The following is a 26,673-nucleotide window of genomic DNA, read 5'->3' as shown; positions in this document are numbered from 1 at the left end:
TCATAACATTTTACCTTCTTTTGTGTGTGTTTTTTTTTTGGTGGGTTTGTCATCTTCAGAGTCCTCAGCTGAACTGTTTGAAGGCATGTGAGCCCAACAGCCCTTCTCCTGAAGCAGTCTGGTCACATCATCCAGTTCATCTGAGTCCTTAGGAGCCCTATAGTTAGACACATGATCCACTCGAATAGTTTGTCCTTTGATCTAAGACAAAAAGCCAACGCATCATCAAAGACAGCCCTCCTTCCAAACTAAGTGATCCACACCAACTTCCTGATATTTCAATCTCTGGGAAAATCTCCAACACTGTTTGCCCAACTGGTGTGTTTGAGCACTTTTTCCCAGCTAGCAATTTTCTCTGCTCTCAGGGCAACCACATGGGGCCTGAGGGCTACTGAGCCCCTGAGGCAAGTGCACTAGCATCATCGGTCAGTTTACCCCTGTGTGCCATACAAATATTTTTGTGCTCTATTTATGTCATGACATAAAAAAAAACTCTGGGAAATTTTGTGACTAGTTCACACTTATACTTTGCTGTGAAACACAAACTCTGTGCAAGGAACAAAATAGTAATTACTCACATCAAACAAAACCATTTCATTTTTCAAGCATAGACTTAAAAATTCTTTTTTGATGGTGGGGGGAGTTGAGCCACTACTGAATGTGCTCAGAAGGTCATATAGGGTGTCCAGATCATAACCCTGGTCAGCCACAGGTAAGGTATGAGCCTTACCCACTGTAGGATCACTTCAGTCCCCGATACATACTTAATTCTATAGGCATCAGGCACTCTACATTCCCAAAGTCTAGCTTTTATTGTTCCAATACAAGGTCTGATTTTAGTCTTATCTTTAAGTCTAATCTACCTCTTTTCATCTATCCTATTTCCCATTTAAAACACTTTTGAGGGGTTGATGCGATAGCACAGCGGGTAGGGCATTTGCCTTGCACGCGGCTGACCCGGGTTCGATTCCCAGCATCCCATATGGTCCCCTGAGCACCGCCAGCAGTAATTCCTGAGTGCATGAGCCGGGAGTAACCCCTGTGCATTGCCAGGTGTGACCCAAAAAGCAATAAATAAATAAATAAATATTTTTGAGGGGCCGGAGCGATAGCACAGAGGGTAGGGCATTTGCCTTGTAGCTGACGGATCCAGGTTTGATCCCCAGCATTCCATCCCCAGCAAGGCCAGAAGTAATTCCTGAGTGCAGAGCGAGGAGTAACCCCTGAGCATTGCTGCATACAACCCGAAAAGAAAAAATATGTTTTGAAAACCATTCCTTCTTTGAGGCAATTTGAATATAGGCTCCATAAAATGGAAACCTATATCCCCATTCCATGCTATCCTTGAAACTCCTGATTATTGGTGCAATCATTGATACATTCTCCACGAGTCACTCTCCTGGGCTGGAGAACTACAGTGTTGAGGAGGGAAAGGTAAGAAACAAAGGCCTCCCTGGGTGGGTGGAGAAATAGCTAATACTGAGGAAGAAAAAAGTGCTGACTGGGGCAGAGGCCCATGTAATTGCTTCCTAGAACCATTTTTCCACACCCCTGAAACTCTTTATGTCTCATCCTGGTGGCCCCTGGGACTTTCTGAACCAGGGGAAAAATAAAACTAAACTACTACATCAGAAACCTTCAGCGAAATCCTGTTTATTACTTATACCCACCTTGATGCCATTAAAATTGTCAACCTCCAGTATTGTGCTCTGCTGGACTTCATAGCAAAGGAAGCAGAAATCACTTGGATTTCCCAGGCTTCTTATCCTGTACCAGATTTATGGTAACAATCTCACCGTATCTATTTATTTACAAAAAAGACACACTATTAGAAATAAAATGTTCAGAATGCTTGACAAACAAAACTTAAATACTGAGTATAAAAGACGAAGCTAGAACCAGATGACGAATGAAGATTAACTATAAAAAGGTATACGGAGGGAACTAGAGCAGGACAGTGGGTAGAGCTCTTGCCTTGCATGCAGTCAACCCGGTTCAATCCCTAGCACCCCATATGGTCTCTTGAGCCCGACCAGGAGTGATCCCTGAGCACCACTGGTGTGGCACCCCTAAACAAGACAAAAAAAGTTACTCAAGGATATAATAGGAAATGTCCCATTTAAAAAGTGAATGAAGAGATGAGTAGTGCCTGCCATAGAGGCAGGCTGGGGGGTGGGGGGAAGGTGATGGGAGGGGAAACTGGGGACACTGGTGCTGGGAAATGTAAACTTGGGAGAGATGGGTGTTGGAACACTGACTGAAACCTAATCTTGAACAGCTTTGTAAGGGTCTAGCTTACAGTGACTCAATTAAAAGTAGAAATAAAAAGTTTAAAAATAGTGATAAAAATTAAGACTCAAAATTCCCCCCACCAATTAATATATCCAATCATTCCCAGGAGAGATCCCAGAGCACAGAGCCAGGAGTAATTCCTGAGTAGAGCATGGTGTCACCAGGACAACAGTAAATCTGGTAAAGTGCTTGCCCTGCACACGGCCGAATGACGTTCAATCCCGGGCATCCCATACATTCTCCCGAGCACCACCAGGAACGATTCCTGAGCGCAAAGCCATGACTATTGCCAAGTGAGGAACAAAAACAAAAACAAAATAATATTTTTACTAGAGTCACAAAAAGAAAATATCAAACAGAAATCTTAGTGCGTTTCAGCATATGCTTTGTAGGTAGGCCACCTAGGCTCAATCCCTGGTATCAAATGGTCCCCCAGGCACCACCAGAAGTAATCCCCCAGCACCGAGCTAGGGAAAGTTCCCAGGCATCACTGGAGTGGGACAAATAACAAAAAGAACAAAAAAAAATTGATGAATACATTATAAACATAATCATAGACACAAAATTTCTGCCAAAATCTAGCATCTTATAACAGAAACGACTAAAAACAGCTAAAGTGATTTCATGAACTATTTACCTATTTAATGGCTGGAGCAATAGCACATTGGGTAGGGCATTTGCCTTGCACGTGGGTGACCTGGGTTCAATACCCGGCATCCCATATGTTCCCCAAGCACCGCCAGGAGTTATTCCTGAGTGCAGAACCAGGAATAACCTCTGAGAATCGCTGGGTGAGACCCAAAAACCAAAATAAATAAATAAATAAATAAATAAACTTGAGGGGTCAGAGTAAAAGTACAGTAGTGTGGGCAGTTGCCTTGCAAGTGTCAGACCCGGATTTGATCCACGGTATCCCAAATGATCCCCTAAGAAGCACCAGGGAATCTTTCTGAGTACAGAGCCAGGAGTAACCCCTGAGTATTGCCGTGTATGGTCCAAAAACAAATATAAATAAATACATAAACTTGAGGGACCCGATGAAGAGTACATTGGGTAGGGCACATGCCTTACACATATCCAACCTGGGTTCTATTCCCAGTAAAAGATCCACCTAGCACCACCAGGTCTAATTCCTGAATGCAGAGCCAGGAATCAACCCTGAGCCCTGCAGAGTCTGGCCAAAATAATAAGTAAACATATAAATAATGAAAAGACTTGAACAGGGCTGGACAGACAGTACAGGGGTCAAAGTGCTTGCCTTAAATGTGGCAGACCTGGCTTAATCTTTGGTATGACAAATGGGCCCTGAGCCCTGAAACAAGGGGTCACTGACAACAGAGCCAGGAATAAGCCATGAGCACCATCAGGTATGACCCCAAAAGAAAAATAAACTACAAATTGTATCTTAAGTAAAACTTTTAAAACTCCTCAAAGAAACATAGAATTAAATAAATATAAAAATATCCCTTGTTGGGTTTAATGGCTCTAGGGTGAGATACAAAAATCTTCACACAATTTTCTCAAAGAAAACATTTCTGAATCATTTGTAACATATTATTCATAGCAAACAATACAAAATAAATTACCTATGGCTTTCTTTGGGGGCAGGCTTAACTGGTGGACGGACAACCTGAAACAATGGGGGTGAGAAGGTGTAATGAAGGTAGAATTGGTGTTGGGATACTGAATGTAATAAATTCTTGTGAACAACATTATAAAAATAAAATTGAGGGGAAAATATCGTTTGTTGTTGGTTAGGATAACCCAACATAACAAAGGCACTAAAAATCCTTCTCAGGTTGCACTTATTTCTAGAATATAAAGTAACAGAATGGGAGACCAACACCCAAGATTAGTAGAAATAAGTACCAGGAGGATTACTCCACAGCTAGGAAGCCGGCCTCACATGCTGGGGGAAAAGGCAGCTCAGATAGAGAAGGGTGCTAGGAGGGCCCAATTGGGAGGGGAGATGCAGGGTGAATGTAGAGTATAGACTGAACATAATGGCCACGTAATAGCTCTACTGCAAACCACAACACCCAAAAGAAGAGAGAGAGAGCCAACAGGGAATGCCCTGCCACAGAGGCGGGGTGGGGTGGAAGGGACGGGGCGGGGTGGTGGGAGGGATGCTGGGACCATTGGTGGTGGAAAATGGGCACTGGTGGAGGGATGGGTACTCGATCATTGTATGACTGAAATGCAAGCATGAAAGTTTGCAAGTCTGTAATTGTACCTCATGGTGATTCACTAATAAAAAATTTTAAAAAAAGCAAAAATAAAAGTCCTTCAAAAAATAATATATAAATTTCACGCAATTCCACTTTTAAAGTGCACACATTTTTTCCCCTGGAGCAGAGTAAATTGTTTCCAACATTCTTGTGGAAAAATGAACATAAGAATAACTAGGAATGGGGCTGGAATGATAGCACAGCAGGTAGGGAGTTTGCCTTGCACGTGGCTGACGCGGGTCTGATTCCTAGCATTCTACATGGTGCCCCGAGCACAGCCAGGAGTAATTCCTGAATGCAAAGCCAGGAGTAACCCCTGTGCATTGCCGGGTGTGACCCAAAAAGGGAAAAAAAATAAGAACTAGAAAAACTCTGAATAGCTCATAAGACTAGCTACTTGGTATGTGTCATGAATAAATAAACCAATAAAAAGGAAGAAAAACACCAAGAAAGTCAAGCGTATATGAATTAGTATACAAATATGGTAGGTTAATGTTTCAATTTACAAAAATTAGCCATTGGAAAAGACAAACTGAATCCGTGTCTCACAAATATTCATAAAAATAACTATAAATGGATCAGGGATTTCAATTTATGGCACTAAAATCTTACACATGAGAAAAAAAAAGAGCAGTGGGTGAGTAGAAACACCTATAATTGATTACAAATCCAGAAACATGAAATAATGATACACTTTGCCACATAAAATAATCAAACGGCGGCGGGGGAGGGGGAGTTGGTTCAGAGTCCACCAGAAATGATTTCAGAGTACTGAGCCAGGAATATCAAAGCACCACAGGCTGTGGCCAAAAAAAAACAACAAAAAAGCAAAACCAGAAAACAAAAACCACATATGGTCGCTCGAGCCTACCAGGAATAAGAATCATGGAGTACAGAGCAAGGAGTAAACCCTGAGCACAGCTGGGAGTGCCCAACCTCAAAGGAAAAACATACAGAAATAAAATCAAACAGAAGACTATAAAAGGTACCACGTGAAGAAAGTTTGAGGGTAATGAAACTGAGCTTCATTCTGATTCAGGCGATGATTACAAAATAATTGCACTAAAACTTACAGGGGCTAGGAAGGTGGCTCAGCATTACAGCACATGTGAGACACTGTTATCAATACTCAACAAAAACTTTTAAAAAATGAACACCCTAAAAATGAGTTTTATCCTATAATAAATACCCAGAGGTGCTCGGGGGTTAATCCTAGCTCTATACTCAGGGGTCATTCTAGGCACTCAGGGGACCAATGCTGGACATTAACACAGGGTCAGCCCCATGCAAGTGGAAGCAAACATACACAAATGGGACTACATCAAACTAAGAAGCTTCTGCACTTCAAAAGATACAGTGGCAAAAATACAAAAAGAGCCCACAGAATGTGGACGAATATTTACCTAATAAATACCCATCTGATACGGGATTAATATGCAGGATATACAAGACACAAGTAGAATTGTACAAGAAAAAAACCTCCAACCCCATAAAAAAATGGGGGTAAGAAATGAACAGAAGTTTCCTCAAAAAAGAAATACAAATGGCCAAAAGGCACATGAAAAAATTCTCCACATTGCTAGCCATCAGGGAGATGCAAATCAAGACAACAATGAGATATCATCTCACACCACAGAGACTGGCACACATTCAAAAGAACAAAAGCAACCAGTGCTGGCATGGATGTGGGGGTAAAGGGACACTCTTTCACTGTTGGTGGGAATGCCCACTAGTCCAGTCTTTCTGGAAAACAATATGGACAATTCTTCGAAAACTAGAAAGTGAGCTTCCATATGACCCCACAATAGCACTTCTGGGACTATATCCCAAGGATGCAAAAAAGCACAGTAGTAATGACATCTGTACCTCTATGTTCATTGCAGCACTGTTCACAATAGCCAAAATCTGGGCCAAGTGCCCAAGTGCCCTAGAAACTTTGGGGCATCTATACAATGGAATACTATGCAGCTCTCAGGAGAGATGAAGTCATAAACTTTGCTTATAAATGGATAAACATGGAAAGTATCATGCTAAGTGAAATGAGTCAGAAAGAAAGGGACAGACGCAGAAGGACTCCACTCATTTGTGGAGTATAAAATAAATAAAAGGTAAAAGGTAAAGGCCCTCCCGTTGATCATCGATTTGCTCGAGCGGGCCCAGTAACGTCTCCATTGGAGACTTTGTTGTTACTATGTTTGGCATATTGAATCCATCACGGGGAGCTTGCCAGGCTCTCTGAGATGGGCTGAGGAATCGAACTCGGGTCGGCCATGTTGGCTGCGTGCAAGGCAAGCGCCCTACTGCTGTGCTATCACTCCAGCCCTTGTGGAGTATAAAACAACATAACACGAGGCTGACACCTAAAGATAGTAGATACACAGGACAGATAGATTACGCCATAGCTGGAAGCCTGCCTCATGAGCAAAGGTGAGAAGGCAGCTGGAATACAGAAGGGATCGCTAAGAAAAAGGTGGCTGGAGGAATCGGTTGGGATGGGAGATGTGTGCAGAAAGTGGATAAAGGATCAAACATGGTAACCTCTCAGGGTCTGTATTGCAAACCATAATGCCCAAAAGTAGAGAGAAAATATGGGGAATCATGTCTGCCATGGAGGCAGGGGGAGGTGGGAAAAGGGGGGAGTATACCGGGAATATTGGTGGTGGGGAATGTACACTGGTGGAGGGATGGGTGTTTGATCATTGTGTGACTGTAACCCAAACATAAAAGCTTATAACTTTCTCACGGCGATTCAATAAAATTTACAAAAGCAGGCTGTGATGGGAGGAGCGGGGAGTGTGAGGGATACTGGGATCAGTGGTGGTTGAGAATGGCCACTGGTGGAGAGATGGGTATTCAATCATTGTATAAATGAATCCCAAGCAAAAAATTTTGTAAATCCACAATTGTACCTCATGGTGTTTCACTAATAAAAATCTAAAAACACATATTAAATGTAAAAAAAAAATAATAGCAATCCCATAAATAAAAGAAAAATTATATTACCCCCCCCAAAAAAAATAAAAACCAGGGTTACCCACATGCAAGACAAGCACCTTTATCCTGGTACTTTCTCTCTGGCAAAATAAAAAAGACTAAAATTTTTATAATTTACATGACAGATCAAGGACCACAAAGCAATTTTTCTCCTACAATAAAGAGATTATCAGCAAGTTGGGGAGATGGCTCAAAGGGCTGGTACAACTGCATTGCATGCTGGAGATCCAGATTTGATCACCAGCACCACATGGTCCCCTGAGCACCAGTGAGAACGACCCTGAGCAATGGACTGGGAGTAGCCCCTAAGAACCACTGGGTATGGCCTAGAGACAAAAAAGGGTTTTATGAGACAGGGGGTGAAACGGAAGAAAACCAAAAGGTTCATCACAGTTCTGTATCAGTGTTGATTTCCTGATGGCCTTAGTTTTTGGAAACACAAACTGAAAGATCTTGGTACTGACATGGAGGGCAGCACAAAGGCACTTGCCTTGTGACTGGGGTCCAATCCCAGAATCCCATGTGCTACCCCAAGCACCACCACGAGTAATTCCTGAGTGCACAGCCAGGAGTAATCCCTGATCATCGCCAGGCATGGTCCAAACCCACAAATCATGTCTTGCAATGGACTCTCTGATAACTTAGTAAAATCAGAAACTGTGAAACAGGTAAAAATAGCAATAACAAGTGCAGATGTCACTCTGACTATACGTTTTTTGCCTCTCTGGGATATATTCCCAGGATGGTATTGCTGGGTAAAATGGGAGCTCTATTTCTAATTTTTGGAGAATCGTCCATACTGTTTTCCAAAAGGGTTGGACCAGTCGGTATTCCCACCAGCGGTGAAGGAGGGTCCCTTTCTCGCCACATCCGCACCAGCATCGGTCGCTTTTGTTCTTTTGGATGTGGGCCAGTCTCTGTGGTGTGAAATGATATCTCCTTGTTTTGATCTGCATGTCCCTGATGATTAGTGATGTAGAGCATTTTCTCATGTGCCTTTTAGCCATTCGGATTTCTTCTGTGCGAAAGTTTCTGTTCATTTCCTCGCCCAATTTTTGATGGGGTTGGGTGTTTTCTTCTTGTGGAGTTCCGCCAGTACGTTGTATATCCTTGATATCAACCCCTTGTCGGATGTGTATTTGGAAAATATCCTTTCCCATTCTGTAGACTGTCTTTGTACTTTGGTCAGTATTTCTTTGGAGGTGCAGAAGCTTCTTGGTTTAAGATAGTCCCATTTGTCTATCTCTGTTTTCACTTGCTCGGCCAGTGGCGTGACATCTTTGAAGATACCATTAGCTTCAATATCATGGAGGGTTTTGCCAACTTTGTGTTCAATGAACTTTATGGATTTCGGTCTGATGTTGCGGTCATAAATCCATTTTGATCATACTTTTGTGCATGGCGTTAGGCAGAGATCTGAGCCCACTTTTTTGCATGTAGCCATCCACTTTTGCCAGCACAATTTATTAAAGAGGGTTTCCCTGCTCCATTTCACTTTTCTTGCCCCCTTACAGAAGATTAGATGAACATATGCTTGGGAGGAGATGTCAGTATATTCAAATCGGTTCAATTCGTCTGCAGCTCTGCCTTTGTTCCAGTACCATGCTGTTTTAACTATTACTGCTTTGTAGTAGAGCTTCAAGTTGGGGAGGTTGATTCCACCCATTATCTTTGTCCCTAGAATTGCTTTAGCTCTTTGTGGGGGCTTATTGTTCCATATAAGTTTCAGGAGTGTTTGCTCCATTTCTTTCAAGAATATCATGGGTATCCTTATAGGGATCAGCACTCTTTCCAATAGCCAGAATCTGGAAAAAACCTGAGTGCCCGAGAACAGATGACTGGTTAAAGAATCTTTGGTATATTTACACAATGGAGTACTATGCAGCTGTTAGAAAAGATGAAGTCATGACATTCACATACAAGTGGTAATACAAGTGGAACTATCATGTTAAGCGAAATGAGTCAGAAAAAGCGGGATAGACACACAAAGTTTGCATTGATCCGGGGAACATAAAGCAACAAAATCAGAGACTAACACCCAGGAGTGGCCGCGATTAGTACCAGGAGTTTTGCTCCATGACTTGGAGGCCAGCCACACGCGCTAGGGGAAAAGGAAGCTCAGATAGAGAAGAGAGTACCAAATAAAGGGTGTTGGGAGGATCCTCCCAGGGTGGGAGAAGCATGCTGAAAGTAGACTATAGACCAAACATGATTGCCACTCAATGCATCTCTTGCAAACCACAGGATCCAAAAGGAGAGAGAGAGAACAAAAGGGAATGCCCTGCCACAGAGGCATGTATTAAAGGGTGGGATGGGGGGATGGGGAGTGGGAGGGATGCTGGGACCCGTGGTGGTGGAGGATGGGCGCTGGTGGAGGGATGGGTACTTGATCACTGTATAACTGAAACCCAAGCACAAAAATTTGTTAGTCTGTAACTGTACCTCATGGTGTTTCTCTAATAAAATATAGTAGTAACAATTAGGTACAATGCTAATATTCAGGGACTTGGCTAAGGGAATACTGTGGCATTCCTTGCTTTTTATAGTTTTTCTGTATTATGTCTGAAATAAAAGTATAAAATACATTAACATGAAATATAAGTAGTATTTCAAAATAAAAAGCAAAGAAACAGTAGAGGAATCCGTTAAAAAGGCCTCTTTAGACCTCAAATTGAAAACTTTTCAACATGAAAGAATAAAGGCACAGTACTATCACACATCAAATTGGGGTGGGGGAAGGACACCCAGGAGAGTTCTGTGGCAACTTCTGGCTCTGTGTTCAAGAAATCATATAAAGTGCTCAAAAATGAACCACTACTGTAGCCAAAAATGGTATGCAAGGCAAGGACCTTAATCTATGTATTCTCTCCATCCTAGTATATCACATTTTTAAAAATCAATTAATACATGTCACTGTCACTGTCCTCCCATTGTTCATCAATTTTCTCCAGCGGGCCCAGTAACGTCTCCATAGTGAGACTTTGTTGTTTCTGTGTTTGGCATATTGAATATGTCATGAGTAGCTTGCCAGGCTTTGCCGTGCAGGTGAGATACTCTCGGTAGCTTGCCGGGCTCTCCGAGAGAAGCAGATGAATCAAACTCGGGTCGGCCATGTTGGCCGCATGCAAGGAAAATGCCCTACCCGCTGTGCTATCGCTCCAGCCCATTAATACATGATAAAATGATATAACAAAACTATATCCATATTCTATCAAGGAGGCTTGTAAAATCACTAATGAGGAACACAACACTAGAAAAAAATAGGCAAAGTACATAGCATACTAAAAAGAATAATGATCTGTTGATCTATGAAAAAGATGTTTAATGTCTCTGCTGATGAACCAAGCTCCTGAAAGCATGCAGCCACATTTCCGGCCGCATGACCTCTCGGTGTCTAGTTCTCGCTCTCAGAGAGCCCAGCAGGTTACCAACAGTATCCCAACAGCATGGCAGAGTCTGGCAAGCTCCCCATGGCGTATTCGATATGCCAAAACCCAGTAACAATGATGGCTCTCATTCCTCTGACCCTGAGAAAGTCTCCAATGTGGATCTTGTGAAAATCTCAGTTAAGGACGAAAGGAGACCTTACTGGTGCCTGCTCAAAGAAATCGATGAACAATGGGATGACAGTGCTACAATGATACAGTGATGATGAATTTAAAAGCAAATGAAAAGATAAAGCAAGTGCTCGCTTTGGCAGCACATATATTAAAATTGGAAAAATACAGAGATGATTAGCATGGCCCGTGCACAAGGATGACATGCAAATTTGTGAAGCATTCCATATTTAAAAAAAAATTTTAAAAAAATAAAAGAGAAAGCAAGGAAATACAAAAACTGAAAACATGGGATCTACGTTGCAACCACGGAAACTTGTCATGCTCCTACCAAGTTTTCAGGTGGAGGATGATGTGGGGGTTGAGGTGGGATGGAATAAGGGAATACTGGTGGTAGGGCTGATGATGAAATAAATGTCTAAAACTCAACTTTCAATGACTCTGGAAACCACAATTCTTTAATAAGATAAATTTCAGAAAGAAAGTCAATGGCAAATAATTTTAAAATAACAAATCACTGTTGATTAGAATTCAGAAAAAGGGGGCATACTATTGAGCGGAAAGCCGGAAAACCTTTATAGAGAGCAATCTGAAAATAATATAAAAAAATCTTAAAATAACATTTAATAGTTAGCAAAGAGGGACTGGAGAGAGAGTACAGCAGGCAGGGTGCTTGACTTGCACAAAACCAAACCATATTAGATAACCACATATGGTCCCTAGAGCTCCTCAGAAATGATACTTAAACAGAGACTAGTATGGCCTCAAAACGAAAAAAAAATTAAAAATCAGCAAAGAGAAAACTAGCCACATTAATCCAATAATTTCACAAAGAAGAGCAGCATGCTAAAATATATATTATGGTTTAATTTATAGTAGTGAACTACTGGAAACACTGCTCACAAATAAAAGACAATTAAGAATTAAAAAAAAAACCTATGCAGTGCATTTGCTAATGGTTGTTTGTTGTCCTTAGGTTTGTCTCCAGAAAACACACTTTTCCAAAATTCCAAAGACAGTTCCATAACCCTACAAAATCTCTCATATTACCCCCATAGAGTAAACCACTCTGCTCGAACCCAATCCTAGACAAATGATCTAAATCAAAAATGGTTTTCAAAGTCATTATTAACAATGCCAAAAGGTCTTTATGAAGAGCACTGTGGAGCGAAAACTAGAATACACATACTAGCTGACCATCACTCAATAGAAACAAGACAAAAACATCTAGATCAATAGGTCTTCAAACACAAGTCCATGGACCAGTATGCAGGCCAGTGATATTGAAGGATGCAGCCCTAGATGAGAGACTAGACAGGAACAGATACCATGAAGAAATGGAAATCATGTGCTGTACCTACTGTGAACCTCCCCAACACCCAGAAGCTAGGAGGAAGACACCTCAACCCCTGCCAGAACTCTCAGCTTGAGTGGGATGGCCAAAACCTATACCTATGGCTCACTTCTCATAAAAAGCATTGCCAAGTTTCCTTCCCACGGCCTTCTAACCTCTGTTGTACGCATCCCCTGACCAGAAACTACTGTCCCCTAAGCTCTCCAGCCACAGGAGATCTGGTCGGCTCACTAACCTCACACTTATCTGAAAACAAAGAAAGCAAACTACAACCAAAACCATTAGTTCTTTTCCCCTACATCCTGTATACTTTGCCTAAAGGGATAGTGTCACACAGGTGTGGGCAGAGAAGGGCTGTTATCCCTAGTCTGTAGGGGGTCAAAAAGAAACCTTGTAGGGGAACTGTAGCTATCTAAAAGTCCTTTCATCTGCTCTACTATAGATCCAAGTTTAAAAAGTCTCAATGAAAGATCAAGGAAATAGCCATAGATAAAACACAGGGGGTACAGCCCTTACTTGCATGCAGCTGACGGGAGTTCAATCCCCAGCACCACACACCATGGGCGGTTCTGGGGCTGGAGCGATAGCACAGCTGGTAGGGTGCCTGCCTTGCATGTGGCCGATTCCTGATTCAATTCCCAGCAGGCCATTTGTCCCCTGAGCAATGCCAGGAGTAAATCCTGAGTGTATGAGCCACGAGTAACCCTTGCACATTGCCAGGTGTGACCCAAAAAGAAAAATGAAGAGTGATTCCTAAGCACAGTCAGGAGTAACTGCTTGAAGGACTCTGCAACGAAAAATAAAAAAAAAAGAAGAAGAACAAAAGCAATAGAAACAGAGCCGAAGCCTAGAGACAAATTGTTGGATTTTCCAGACTGGGAGAGCTCTAGATCTACGTCCTGGGTAGAACTAAAGCAAAATCTTGAATTGAGCTCTCCCTATGCAGAAATGCCAGCCAGCTTACAATTTGTATGGAAACAAATTTCATCACGGAAGAAAATGACACAGATAATCTAGAAAGGAGAAAATTAAAGTGAACTTACTGGGCAAAAACACAGATAAACAGCACCTTCAGTCAGTTCATAAGGAAGTCCACCTAGAAGAGAAAAATCACATTTCAGTTCAAACATTTACCAAGCATGTACTATCTACAAGGCCCTAGGCCTAGCCTTGAGGTTATCAAAAAAGAGGATCTGAACTCACAATCTAATAGAATACATTACACCAGTAGTAGCACTGTCCTCCTGTTGTTCTTCGATTGCTTGAGCGGGCCCAGTAACGTCTCCATCGTGAGACTTGTTGTCACTGTGTTTGGCATATCGAATACGTCACGGGTAGCTTTCCAGGCTTTGCCTTGCGGGCAAGATACTCTCAGTAGCTTGCCAGGATTTCTGAGAGGGGCGGAGGAATCAAAACCGGCTTGGCCGGGCCGGCTGCACACAAGGCACAGGCCCTACTGCTGTGTTATTGCTCCAGCCCACACCAGTAGTATAGAATAGTTTTTAAGTTTGAACATGGAAAGGTCAAGAAAACCACCAATGGACCCAAATAAATTTTCCTCAAAACCCCCAATTTGTTTTTGTTTTGAAAATGTTTTGTTTCAATGATCTTGCCACATTCAACTATGCTCAAAGATCACTCCTAGAGATATCCAGGGGACCCTATGTGGTAAGTGGTGAGCAACTAAGGAAAGCCAATTTCAAGTCCTTACCTACGTACTATTGGTGTCCCTCAAAACAAAAAAAATTGTAGACAAAGGAGTTAAGTTTCCAACAACACAAATGTATCTTAAAATATATTATCAGCGGTTAAAGAGATAGTATAGCAGATGCTCATCTTACATGTACCAACCCAACTTTGACCCCAGCACCCAATATCATTCCCCCATGCCCAGAAATGATCTCTGTATGTAGAGGCAGTAGTAAACCAATAGCACAGCAGGTGTGGCCCCCTAACCGAAATATGTGTATGGATATATGGTTATATATACATATATGTGTGAATACATATAAATACATATGCATGCATGTATCTGTGTATATGTGTGTATGTATATACATACACACACATATATGTATATATAAAGTTGACCAGAGTCATACTACAGCAGGTAGAGAGCTTGTCTTATATGCAGCTGGCCTAGGTTCAATCCTGTGCACCAGATATGGTCCCCAAGCCCCAACAGAAGGAAGCCCTGAGCTCAGAAACAGCAGTAATCCTGAGCAATACTGCCTGTGGCTCAAAAATACAAAAAGAATTTAAAGTCATACGCTCTTTATACACCATAGGTACCTTCAAAAAATGTTTTCAAAGGGGTCTTCCAAGCAGAGCCCAAGGACCATTCCCTAGATACTGGGTCAGACAACTCACTCTAAGGCCCCAAGGATGTGGTGATACACTGACACTACAGCTTGGGGAACCTACAGTGCCACCTGGAAGTGCGCTGGGGCCACCAAGGCCGCACGGGTTGATGCTGTCAGCAGGATTTTAGTGCTGGGGGACACTAGACCTACTTTAATAATCTGCAACCCTGGGGCTGGAGCAATAGCATAGCGAATACGGCGTTTGCCTTGCACGCGGCCGATCCAGGTTCAATTCCCAGTATCCCTTATAGTCCCCTGAGCACTGCAAAGGGTAATTCCCGAGTGCAGAGCCAGGAATAACCACGTGCATCCCCGGGTGTGACCCAAAAAGCAAAAAAATAAAAAACAAAACAAAACAAAAACTGTGCCCCTAACCCACTATCTCCTTGCCCCCCCAAAAATCAGTTTAAATATGCAAATATCAACCCTACCTCTCAAAGACTAAAGATTAAGAAGGAAACTTTTAGGCATTTCACAAAAGTAATGCCTCATTAAAATATAACCTACCTCAACAAATGGGTTTATTAGTATGACTCATGAGATTGTTCAAAGCAGCCAGGAATGTGCCCCAGGGAAACCAAGGAGAGGAAGGGGAAAGTGAAGAGGAGCAGGGGGAAGGAGAAGAGAGGAGTGTGGGGTAGAGGAGGAAAAAGGAAAGAGGGGGAAGAGGTAGAAGAGAGTAGGGCAAAGGGGGGAAGGGAAATGGGAAGAGGAAGGTAAGGAAAAAGAAAAGAGGGAGGGCATGGGGAAGTGGAAAGCGGGAGAGGTGGGAGGGGTAGAGGAAGGCAAAAAAAGAGGAAGGAGGAGGGATAAGGGGAGAGGGAAGAAGTGGGGGGAAGAGAGGCATGGGAAAGTCCAGGGGGAGAGAGAGAAAACTGAGGAAGGGGAGGGAAAGAGGAGGAGGGGAGAAAAGGGGAAGAGGAGAGGGAAAGAGTATGAAGGGGAGAAGGGAAGAAGGAAAAAGGGAGAGGATTATAAGAGGATGAGAAGGGTGAAAGGACAGGGACTGGAGCGATAGCACAGTGGGTAGGGCGTTTGCCGTGCACGTGACCAAGCCGGTTTCGATTCCCAGCATCCTATATGGCCCCAGGAGTAATTCCCGAGTGAGTAAGCTAGGAGTAACCCCTGTGCAAGGCCGGGTGTGACCCAAAAAGTAAAAAATTAAAAATGAAGAATACAGGAAACTGTACAGCATTAAATAATAGAGGAGGACAGGGGATGAGGAGAGCAGGGAGAATGGGAATAAGAGGGGGAGAGCACGGGGAGGGTGAAGGAGAGGGCAACGGGAGGGGGGCAGGCCAGGGGTGTGGCCACTACGTAGGCTGCGTGGCCTCCCAGAAGTGGGTGTGTCCTTCTCCTGGCCACAGTTATATTTCCCAATCTGAGCACTCAGGACTTTCATCCCATACTTTGTCTCCTAATACCGACCAAAAATTTCTGACCACCTCTACTACAATATAACAACATCCCACTGGCCTACTCTACTTCTAACAAAAAGTCAGTATGAAATAAGCTATACAATCTCAATCCTAAAAAGCACCTCCTCCAAAGCTTCACTCAATGTCAGGGCTGGAGCGATAGCACAGCGGTAGGGCGTTTGCCTTGTACACAGCCAACATGGCCGACACAAGTTCGATTCCTCTGCCCCTCTCGGAGAGCCCGGCAAGCTACCGATAGTATCTTGCCCGCACGGCAGAGCCTAGCAAGCTCCCCGTGATGTATTCGATATGCCAGACACAGTAACAACAAAGTCTCCAATGGAGATGTTACTGGGCCCGCTCGAGCAAAAGTCTGATTGAGAAGAAAGTCGGACTCTAGACTGGGTGAAGGGTGGCTACCATCGACCAATCTTAACCAAAATCCTTTCCCAGGATAAGACGGAACAGTGCCTGTGATTTCAGCATTCTACCTCTAGCAACCAAAGCAACATGAAGAAACAACGCAAATCTCCACTACAAGGAGAATACGAAGAAAAGAATCGCGAATCCTCAACCGAGATTGTCCACAATTATGCATGCTCTCTTTGAATAAGAGTTCCGGGACAAAATGCAGAGGGTCTTCAAGGATCTACTCAAAGAGTCAATGGAAGAGATGTCCAGAATACTAAAAGGAGAAATGAAAGAAACAATAGAACAGATAGTCGAGAAAATACAGGAAGAAATGAGAGCAGAAATAAAATAGCTACAAAAAGAAGCGTCACAAACAAAGGATTCAGTAGGTGAAATTAAAAAGCAAGTAAGTACCCTTAGCAATAGGATAAGTGCAGCTGAAGAGAGGATCAGCGAGCTTGAAGATGAGCAACAGAAATCTCATAGGGAACAACAAGCAATTTCCAGGAAATTGAAAACACAGAAACTCTCCCAAACAGTTTGTATGAAGCCCATATCTCTCTAATACCAAAAGGAAACAAAGACACCACAAAAAAAGGAAACTTCAGGCCAATATCCCTGATGATCACGGATGCAAAGATTCTCAACAAAATACTAGCAAATAGATTTCAACAACTCATCAAAAAGATCATACACCATGAGCAAGTGGGATCATCCCATGGATGCAAGGATGGTTTAACATTCGGGAATCAATCTATATAATCGATCATATAAAAAAAGAAAAGATAAAAAGCATATGATCATATCAATAGATGCAGAGAAAGCATTTGACAAGATCTAGCACCCGTTTATGATGAAAACTCACGCCAAATTGGGGAGAGAGGGGACTTTCCTCAATATAGTTAAAGCCATCAACCACAAGCATACAGCAAGCATCATCCTCAATGGGGAATAACTGAGAGCCTTTCCCCTAAGATCAGGGATGAGACAAGGATGTCCACTGTCTCCACTACTGTTCAACATAGTACTGGAATTACTAGCATTAGCGATTCGGCAAGGAAAAGAGATTAAGGGCATCCAAATAGGAAAGGAAGAAATCAAGCTCTCAGTATTCGCAGAGGATATGATACTATACTTAGAGAACCCTAAAAGCACTACCAAGAAACTCCTAGAGGGGCTGGAGCAATAGCACAACGGGTAGGGAGTTTGCCTTGCACGCGGCCGACCCAGGTTCAATGTCCCCGCATCCGACATGGTACCCTGAGCACTGACAGGGGTAATTCCTGAGGGCAGAGCCAGGAGCAACCCCTGTGCATTGCTGGGTGTGACACAAAAAGCAAAAAAAAAAAAAGAAACTCCTAAAAACAATTGACTTGTATCATAAAGTGGCAGGCTACAAAATCAATACCCAAAAGTCCATGGCTTTCCTATACGCAAATAGTGAGAGAGAAGAAAATGACATGAAGAAAACAATCCCGTTCACAATTGTATGCCACAAAATCAACTACCTAGGAATTAGTTTAACTAAGGAAGTACTTCTACAAAGAAGTGATCGTTGATGTCAAGAGAGGGGAGCAGCAGGGTGATACCATTTCACCGAAACTCTTCAGTGCCACCCTCGAGAACATCATGCGACGACTGGAATGGGAAGGAATGGGAGTGAAGATAGATGGTCGGCAATTACACCACCTCCGCTTTGCTGATGGCATTGTTCTAATAACACCAAACATCAGCCAAGCGGCACAAATGCTGGCCGACTTTGACCGTGAGTGTGGAAAGGTAGGACTACAGCTGAATCTTACGAAGACAATGTTTATGAGAAACAGCCTCGTTCCTGACTCCCCATTCACTCTCAATGGAACGACCATCTCCGAATGCAACAGCTATGTGTACCTAGGTCGAGAGGTCAACATGACAAATGACCTGGCACCCGAGCTGCGCAGGAGGAAGAGAGTGGCTTGGAACGCCTTCAAGAACGTCGAAGAAATAGCTAAGAGGACGAAGAACCTCCGGCTCCGGGCACGTCTCTTTGATTCCACTGTTGTTTCTACATTAACATATGCCTCACAGACCTAGGCCCCACGCAAACAAGATGAGAACGCTATTCAGGTCTCCCAAAGAAGAATAGAAAGAGCTATGCTTGGAATATCACGTTTCACTCAAATGAGAGAAAGAATCCGGAGTTCTGACATCCGTCGACGATCAAGAATCAGGGACGCTGTCTCATTTGCCAAGGTGTCGAAAATCAGATGGGCTGGTCACGTAATGAGATTTAAAGATGACCGCTGGACTAGAGCTGTTACCGACTGGATTCAACGGGATGTCAAAAGACCGCGTGGACGCCCACCTACCAGGTGGTCAGACGTCTTCGTCAAGATCATGAACGATCGGTTTGAGGCCCTTCATGTTCCCGGAGCGAACAGATGCCATTGGGCTACACTAGCACGCGACAGGGACAAATGGAGACGTTACTGGCATCCGCTCGAGCAAATCGCCGACTAACGGGAAGTTAAGTGATTAAGTTAAGTGAAGTGAAGGAAGTAAAGGACGTGTACAAAGAAAACTACAAAACGCTGCTTCTGGAAATAAAAAGAGGACGCAAGGAAATGGAAAAATATCCCCTGTTCATGATCGAGAGAATTAATATTGTCAAAATGGCAATACTTCCCAAAGCACTGTACAAATTCAATGCGATCCCTATTAGGATACGCATGACATTCTTCAAAGAAATGGAGCAAACATTCCTGAAATTTATATGGAACAATAAGCCCCCACAAATAGCTAAAGCAACACTTGGGAAAAAGAAAATGGGAGGAATTAACCTCCCGAACCTCAAATTCTACTACAAAGCAGTAATAATTAAAACAGCATGGTACTGAAACAAAGGCAGAGCTGCAGACCTATGGAACAGGGTTGAATATACTGGCATCTCCCCTCAAACAAATGCTCATCTAATCTTTGATAAAGGAACAAGAAATGCGACGTGGAGTAAGAAAAGCCTTTTTAACAAATGGTGCTGGCAAAACTGGATGACTACATGCAAAAAACTGGGCTTAGATCTCTGCCTAACACCATGAAAAAATGTAAGATCAAAATAGATCAAAGACCTCAACATCAGACCGGAATCCATAAGGTACATTGAAAACAAAGTTGGCAAAACCCTCCATGATATTGAAGCTAATGGTATCTTCAAAGATGCCACGCCACTGGCCAACCAAGTGAAAAGAGATAGACAAATGGGACTATCTTAAACCAAGAAGCTTCTGCACCTCCAAAGAAACACTGACCAAAATACAAAGACAGTCTACAGAATGGGAAAGGATATTCTCCAAATACACATCAGACAAGAGGTTGATATCAAGGATATACAAAATACTGGTTGAACTCCACAAGAAAAAACACCCAACCACATTAAAAAGTGGGGCAATGAAATGAGCAGAGACTTTCTCGAAGAAGAAAACCGAATGGCTAAAAGGCACACGAGAAATGCTCTACATGATTAATCATCAGGGAGATGCAGATCAAAACCACAATGAGATATCATTTCACACCACAGAGACTGGCCCACATTCAAAAGAACAAAAGCAACCTGTGTTGGCACGGATGTGGCGAGAAAGGGACCCTCCTTCACTGCTGGTGGGAATGCTGACTGGTTCATCCCTTCTTGAAAACAGTATGGACGATTCTCAAAAAATTAGAAATTGAGCTCCCATTTGACCCAGCAATACCACTCCTGGGAATATACCCCAGAGAGGCAAAAAAGTATAGTCGAAGTCACATCTGCACTTGTTTGTTCATTGCAGCACTGTTGACAGTAGTTAGAATATGGAAAAAATCTTAGTGCCCGAGAACAGATGACTGGTTAAAGAAACTTTAGTACATCTACACAATGGAGTACTATGTAGCAGTTAGAAAAAAGGAAGTCATGAAATTTATATACAAGTGGTACTACATGGAAAATATCATGCTAAGTGAAATGAGTCAGAAAGAGAGGGACAGACATAGAAAGATCGCATTCATCTGGGTAACTTAGAGTAACAAAATAAGAGACTAACACCGAAGAACAGCTTTGATAAATACCAGGTTGTTCACTCCATGGCTCAGAGGCAGACTCTAGGGGTAAAGGCAGCTCAGATAGAGAAGGGAGCACCAAATAAAGGGTTCTGGGAAGATCTGCCCAGGATGGGAGATGCATGCTGAAAGTAGTCTATAGACCGAACATGACTGCCACCCAATGTCTCTTCTGCAGACCACAGCACCCAAAAGGAGAGCGAGAACAAAAGGGACTGCCCTACCACAGAGGCAGGGTGAGATGGGGGATGGGGGTTGGAGTGGGATACCGGTATTGGTGGGGGTGGAGAATGGGCACAGGTGGTGGGATTGGTACTCAATCAATTCTATAACCGAAACCCAAGCACAACAACTTGTAAGTCTTCAACTGTACTTCATGGTGTTTCACTAATGAAAAAAAAAAAAAAGAAAGATGGGATGGGAGGGTGAGAAATGGAGGGGAAAAATGAAAGCCTGGAAAAAGAACAGAAATAAGGGTGCTGGAAAAATAGTACCATGGGTACGGCGCTTGCCGTCCCCGTGGCCAAAATCGTGGGTCCCATCTCTGGCATACCATATAATTCCAGACACCGCCAGTCGTATTCCCGGTGCACTGAGCCAGGAGAAACGCAGGAGCACCACCAGGTGTGGACCCCAAAATAAGAAGCAGAAATACATGCCGGCAGGGCTGGAGCGCTCGTGTAGCGGGTAGGGCAATCGTCTTGCATGAGGCTGACCCAGGTTCGATCCCTGGCACCTTCCCTGGACCATCCCATAGGTTCTGTGAGCACCGCCAGAAGGAACTGCTGAATGGAGATCCCGGAGTGACGCCTGACCATCGCTGGGTGTCACCTAAACGAGGAGGGGGGGGGGGGCGCGAGAGCCAGGGAGAGGAGAGGAATAACGGGAGAAGAGAGGCGGAAGGCTGAAACCCTCTCTGGAAAGCCATGGCGGGGAACCCGAAGCGCACCGCGGCAAAACTCACCCGAGAAGATCCAGGCACTGTCCTTGTACTCGGGGTGCCAGGACACCTTCTCCGCCACCCCCAGCTGGACCCCTCGCTCCTTGAGTTCCTTGATTAACTTCAATTTCGTCAATGGGCTGCGGATGTTGCCGCAGAGTAAAGAAATGTCCCAGCGCCCCAGATGCCGAACTAGGTCTCCACTGGAATAGTCACGGCCCTGTCCAGAATTCGCGACCCCCGCCCCCTCGGACATTTCGGCCCCCGCCTCTTCCCTCAGCTCCTCCCGCCCCGCATCCCAATCCCCCAGCCCCGACCTCCCACACTCCACGTAGGACAACCGGAGCCTTACTTCATCTTCCACAGGTTTCTGCTCCAAGATGACGATGTAACGACCTCTGGAAAAAGCCGTTCAGTGGTCGGTCGCCCGCCTTCAGCGCGCAATCCCATTGGACTAGAGCTCCCCCGGAAGAGACCATTTAATCCGGAAGAGATTAGGCATGTCGGGACGTAATGCGAGGAACGCATGCACACTAGAACCGGCACGTGTCTCACGGGGACAGTTTAGCTTTTTCACCCCTCCGTTTCCCCCTCCCCATTTCCTTTCTCATTCCCCTCTCCCCTCTTCTCCCTTCCCCTTTATGTCCACTTGGCTTTCTGGGTCCTCCTCTCCGCCTCTCCTTGCTCTGCTCTCGCCCTCCTCCTGCCTTTCTCTCCCACTCTCCTTCCTCTTCCCCCTCTCCGTGCTCTCCCCATCCCCTGTCCTCTATTTTTTAATGTCGTGCATTTTCTTTTATTTTTAATTTTTTTTACTTTTTGGGTCACAACAGGCCTTGCACAGGGGTTATTCCTGGCTTATGCACTCGGGAATTACTCCTGAGCCCATATAGGATGCTGGGAATCGAAGCTGGTTGGCCATGAGCAAGGCCAACGCATACCCCCTGTGCTATGCTCCAGTTCCTGTTCTCCCTTTACCCTTCTCATCCTCTTATAATCCTCTCCCTTGTTCCTTCTTCCCTTCCCCTTCGCCCCATCATCCTCTTTCCCTCTCCTCTTCCCCTTCCCTCCCCTCCTCCTCTTCCCCTCCTTTCCCGATTTTCTCTCTTCCCCCCACATCTTCCCTCTCCCCTTATCCCTCCCCTTCCGCTTTTTTTGCCTTCCTCCACCCTCCCAGCTCTCCCCGTTTCCTCTTCCCCATGCCCACCCTCTTTTCTTTTTCCTTCCTCTTCCAGATTTCCCTTCCCTGCTTTGCCCTTCTCTCTTTCACCACTTCCCCCTCTTTCCTTTCTCCTCCCGTATCCCTCACTCCTCTCTTCTTCTCCCTGCCCCTCTTCACTTTCCCCCCTCCTCTCCTTCTTTTGCCTGGGACACATTCCTTGCTGCTTTGAACAATCTCATGAGTCATACTAATAAACGCATTTATAGAGGTAGGATATGTTTGAACGAGGATTTACTTTTGTTAAATACCTAAAAGTTTTCTTTATAATCCTTAGTCTGTGTGAGGTAGGGTTAATCTTTGCACATTTCAACTGATTTTGGGGGGCAAGAGGATAGCGGTTTAGGAGCGTAGATTATTAAACTACGTCTGATTCCCGCAGCACTAAAAGCCCTGTTCACAGCATCAAAAGGTGGCCCCAGAGACTGCCAGGTGGCACTGGAGGTTCCCCAATCTGCAGAGTCAGTGCAGCACCACATGCTTGGGCCCTTCCAGTGAGTTGTCTGACCCAATATCCACGGGATGGTCCCTGAGTTCTGTTTGTAAGGCCCCGGTGGAAACACTTAATTTTAAAGATAGCTATGGGGGATAAGGAACGGATGACTTCAACAATTTTTTTTTTGTATTTTTGGGCCACAGTGGTGCTCAGGCTTACTCCTGGTTCTGAGCTCAGGGGTTCCTTCTGGTGCGGCTTGGGGACAATCTGTGGTCCAAAGAATTGAACCTGAGCGAGCTGAATAGAATACAAATGCTCTACCTGCTCTAGCATGACTCTGGTCCACTTTATTTGTATATAAACACATACATACATATGTATGTGTACACACATATGTATACACACATATATATGCATATACAATCATATCTATACACACATATATTTCGGTTTTGGGGCCACACCTGCTGTGCTCAAGAGTTACTCCTGGCTCTACATTCAGAGATAACTCTGGGCTTGGGGGAATCATATTGGGTGCTGTGGATCAAGGTTGGGGTGGCTACACGTAAGGGGAACATCTGCTATACTCCCTAACTGCTGATAATATATTTTAAGATATATTTGTCGTGTTGGAAACTAACTTCTTTGCTTACAAAGTTTTGGTTCTGAAGGCCAAACAGTATTCGGTTAAGGCCTTGAACTTGGCTAACCTTAGTTGCATACCACTTTACCACCTGCCATTTATGGTCCCCTGAGTACCTCTAGGAGTGATACTTTCGCATAGCTAGATCTCGCTACATAATTGAAACAAAAATTTCAAAACATAAAAAAATTGGGGGTTTGAGGAAAGATTAGTTTGGTCCATTACTGGTTTTCTTTTGTTGTTGTTGTATTTTGATTTTATTGAATCACCATGAGAAAGTTACAAGCTTTCATGTTTGGGTTACAATCACACAATGATCAAACACCCATCCCTTCACCACTGCACATTACCAACCACCAATATCCCTGGTATATTCCCCTTTCCCACCTGCCCCCTGCCTCCATTAAAGACAATATTCCTCACCGTACTGGTTTTCTTGTCCTTTCCATGTTCAAACTTAAACAGTTTTCTATACTCAGAGTAACCCCTGAGCATTGCTGGGTGTGACCCCAAAAGCAACAAAACAAACCAAATTTAATTTTTATTATAGTGTAGGAAACGTGCTTACAAAAGTATTGACCTGTACAGTGTTCAAGATTTTTGGTTTGTATTTTGTATACACAGAACAGCAGACTGTTTATTGCCATCAAGTAATCAGGGAGAGCACAGTTTCTACAAAATGCTTTTCTTAAATTTCAGTGGGATTTATAATTTTACAATATTGTCAATGATAAGATTTCAGAAAACAAACTTTAAACACCACAATCCATACCATAGTCTCCATTTCTCTTGACTGATATTAAAACACCCCAATGAAAAGTGCCCCCCTCCACCAGTGGAGGTTTTACATTTTTCTTTCATTTTTATTGCACTGAAAGTAATACATTATGAAAGTATTAACATTTATGGTTTTCAAGTACAACGTTATTGTACATTGGAAAGCACCAAAGTACCAAAGACCCTCCACCACTGAATTTTTGTATAAAATATGTATGTATATTTTATGATAGTACCAATATTATGGGGCTACAGCGATAGCTGTGTGGGTAGGGCATTTGCCTTGCATGCAGCCAACATGGCTAACCCGAGTTCGATACCTCTGCCCTTCTCAGAGAGCCCGGCAAGCTGCAGAGAGTATCTCCCTGCAGGGCAAAGCCTGGCAAGCTACCTGTGAGGTATTCGATATGCCAAAACAGTAACAACAAAGTCTCATAATGGAGACGTTACTGGGGCCGCTCGAGCAAATCGATGAACAATGGAGGACAGTGACAGTGACCAATATTATTTAATTCATTTTAATTTACCTGAATATTTGAGATAGTTATAAACTTTTCGTGATCAGGTTTTTGACATACGATGTTCCAACATCCATCATTTCACCAAATACACTTCCACCACCAATGTCCTGAGTTTCCCTTCTACCAGCTCCACACACTCTGAGCCACCAAGTGTGCCTGTAAACAGGCATATTTCATCTTGTCTCTCTGTCTCCTTTTGGGCTTATGGCTTCCAATACCGATACGGAGAGGCCATCATGTTTGGTCAGTTACCCAATTTCAAAACACATCTCCATTCAGAGAAATCCCTTCCAACCATCATTGTCAATATGGTCCCTATTCTGATCCCAACTCCTCTATACTCAGGAAATGATCTGCTGTGCAGGGGATCAAATCACGTGGGCCCCAAGGAAGGAAAGCATCTAATCTGCTGTACTATTGCTCCAGCCATATAAATTTTTAAGTATAAGTGACTACTCACAAAAGTCTGGTGGATCTTACCCAATCAGATCAAGCTCACGAGCTGAAGCTAATTTCTTATCTTCCATGGTGATTTTTTGCTAGAATCTGGCAGAAAAACATATCGGGAAAATAGTATGTCCCAGGCAAGGAAAAGATCAGGAAACTGCAAGTCAAACCCACAAGAGAACTATCACTTGGTATCTGCCAGGGAGGTATCTAGAAAATACCAAAGACTTCATCACTTGGTATCTGTCAGCAAAATACCAGACATGAAATGCTGAGACAGAGTCCTGGGATGCCAGGGATCAAACTGATGGGCTGCATGCAAGGCAAGCAAGCATGTAGGAAATCTTTCCCACTGAATTCGCATCTAATTCAACAAGATGGAAGTCACTCTGAAGACAAACCTTTCAAATGCAAAGCAGGTAGCAAAACTTTCCCACGAAAGTCATGCAGAATTCAGCAATACCAAATTCATACAGTATGAAATTCTAGGGGTGTAAAGCATGTAGGAAATCTTTCCCACTGTAATCTTACCTAATTCAACAATATGGAAGTCACTCTGACGAAAAACCTTATCAATGTAAAGCAAGTACTAAAAATTTCTTACAAGAGTTATGTAGAATTCAACAATATCAAATTCATACAGTAAGAAATCTGAGGGGTGTAAAGTATGTAGGAAATCTTTCCCACTAAAATTATATCTAACACAACAATATTGAATTTAAACAGGTGAGAAACCTCACGAAAGTCACAACTAAGTCAACAATATTAAATTGTTACAGGTAAGAAACTCCATGAATTTTAAAGGAGTAGGTAGGAAAATGTACCCAAAAAATCCTATATATTTCAATTAAAAAATAAAAAAGAGGGAAATTATGGAATCCTCCAGTACAATTGGCAGGCTTCCAAACATGGACCAATCCTGCTGGTCTTCTTCCCACTGTCCTTGGGTGGTACCTTGTTTCCTTACACCTCAAATAGGTTAGAGTCCCTGATGAACCCCTTTTT

At 43.4% G+C, this 26,673-nt stretch overlaps 1 non-coding gene and 1 pseudogene across 1 annotated transcript; one reads left to right on the top strand and one right to left on the bottom strand.

Moving 5' to 3' along the window:
* LOC130018849 (RNA-binding motif protein, X-linked 2-like) lies at positions 1 to 25,748 on the bottom strand (annotated as a pseudogene).
* On the top strand, positions 11,199 to 11,305 carry LOC130018852 (U6 spliceosomal RNA). The gene has a single exon (XR_008791654.1). It is a non-coding gene; the product is annotated as a U6 spliceosomal RNA (small nuclear RNA).
* Positions 25,749 to 26,673: the final 925 nt, after the last annotated feature.

This window comes from Sorex fumeus, unplaced genomic scaffold (assembly GCF_029834395.1).
Source record: "Sorex fumeus unplaced genomic scaffold, SorFum_2.1 ptg000293c, whole genome shotgun sequence".
In the NCBI taxonomy this organism is placed as follows: Eukaryota; Metazoa; Chordata; class Mammalia; order Eulipotyphla; family Soricidae; genus Sorex; species Sorex fumeus.
Note: the sequence above shows the minus strand (reverse complement) of the source record. Positions and strands in the feature narration are given on the sequence as shown.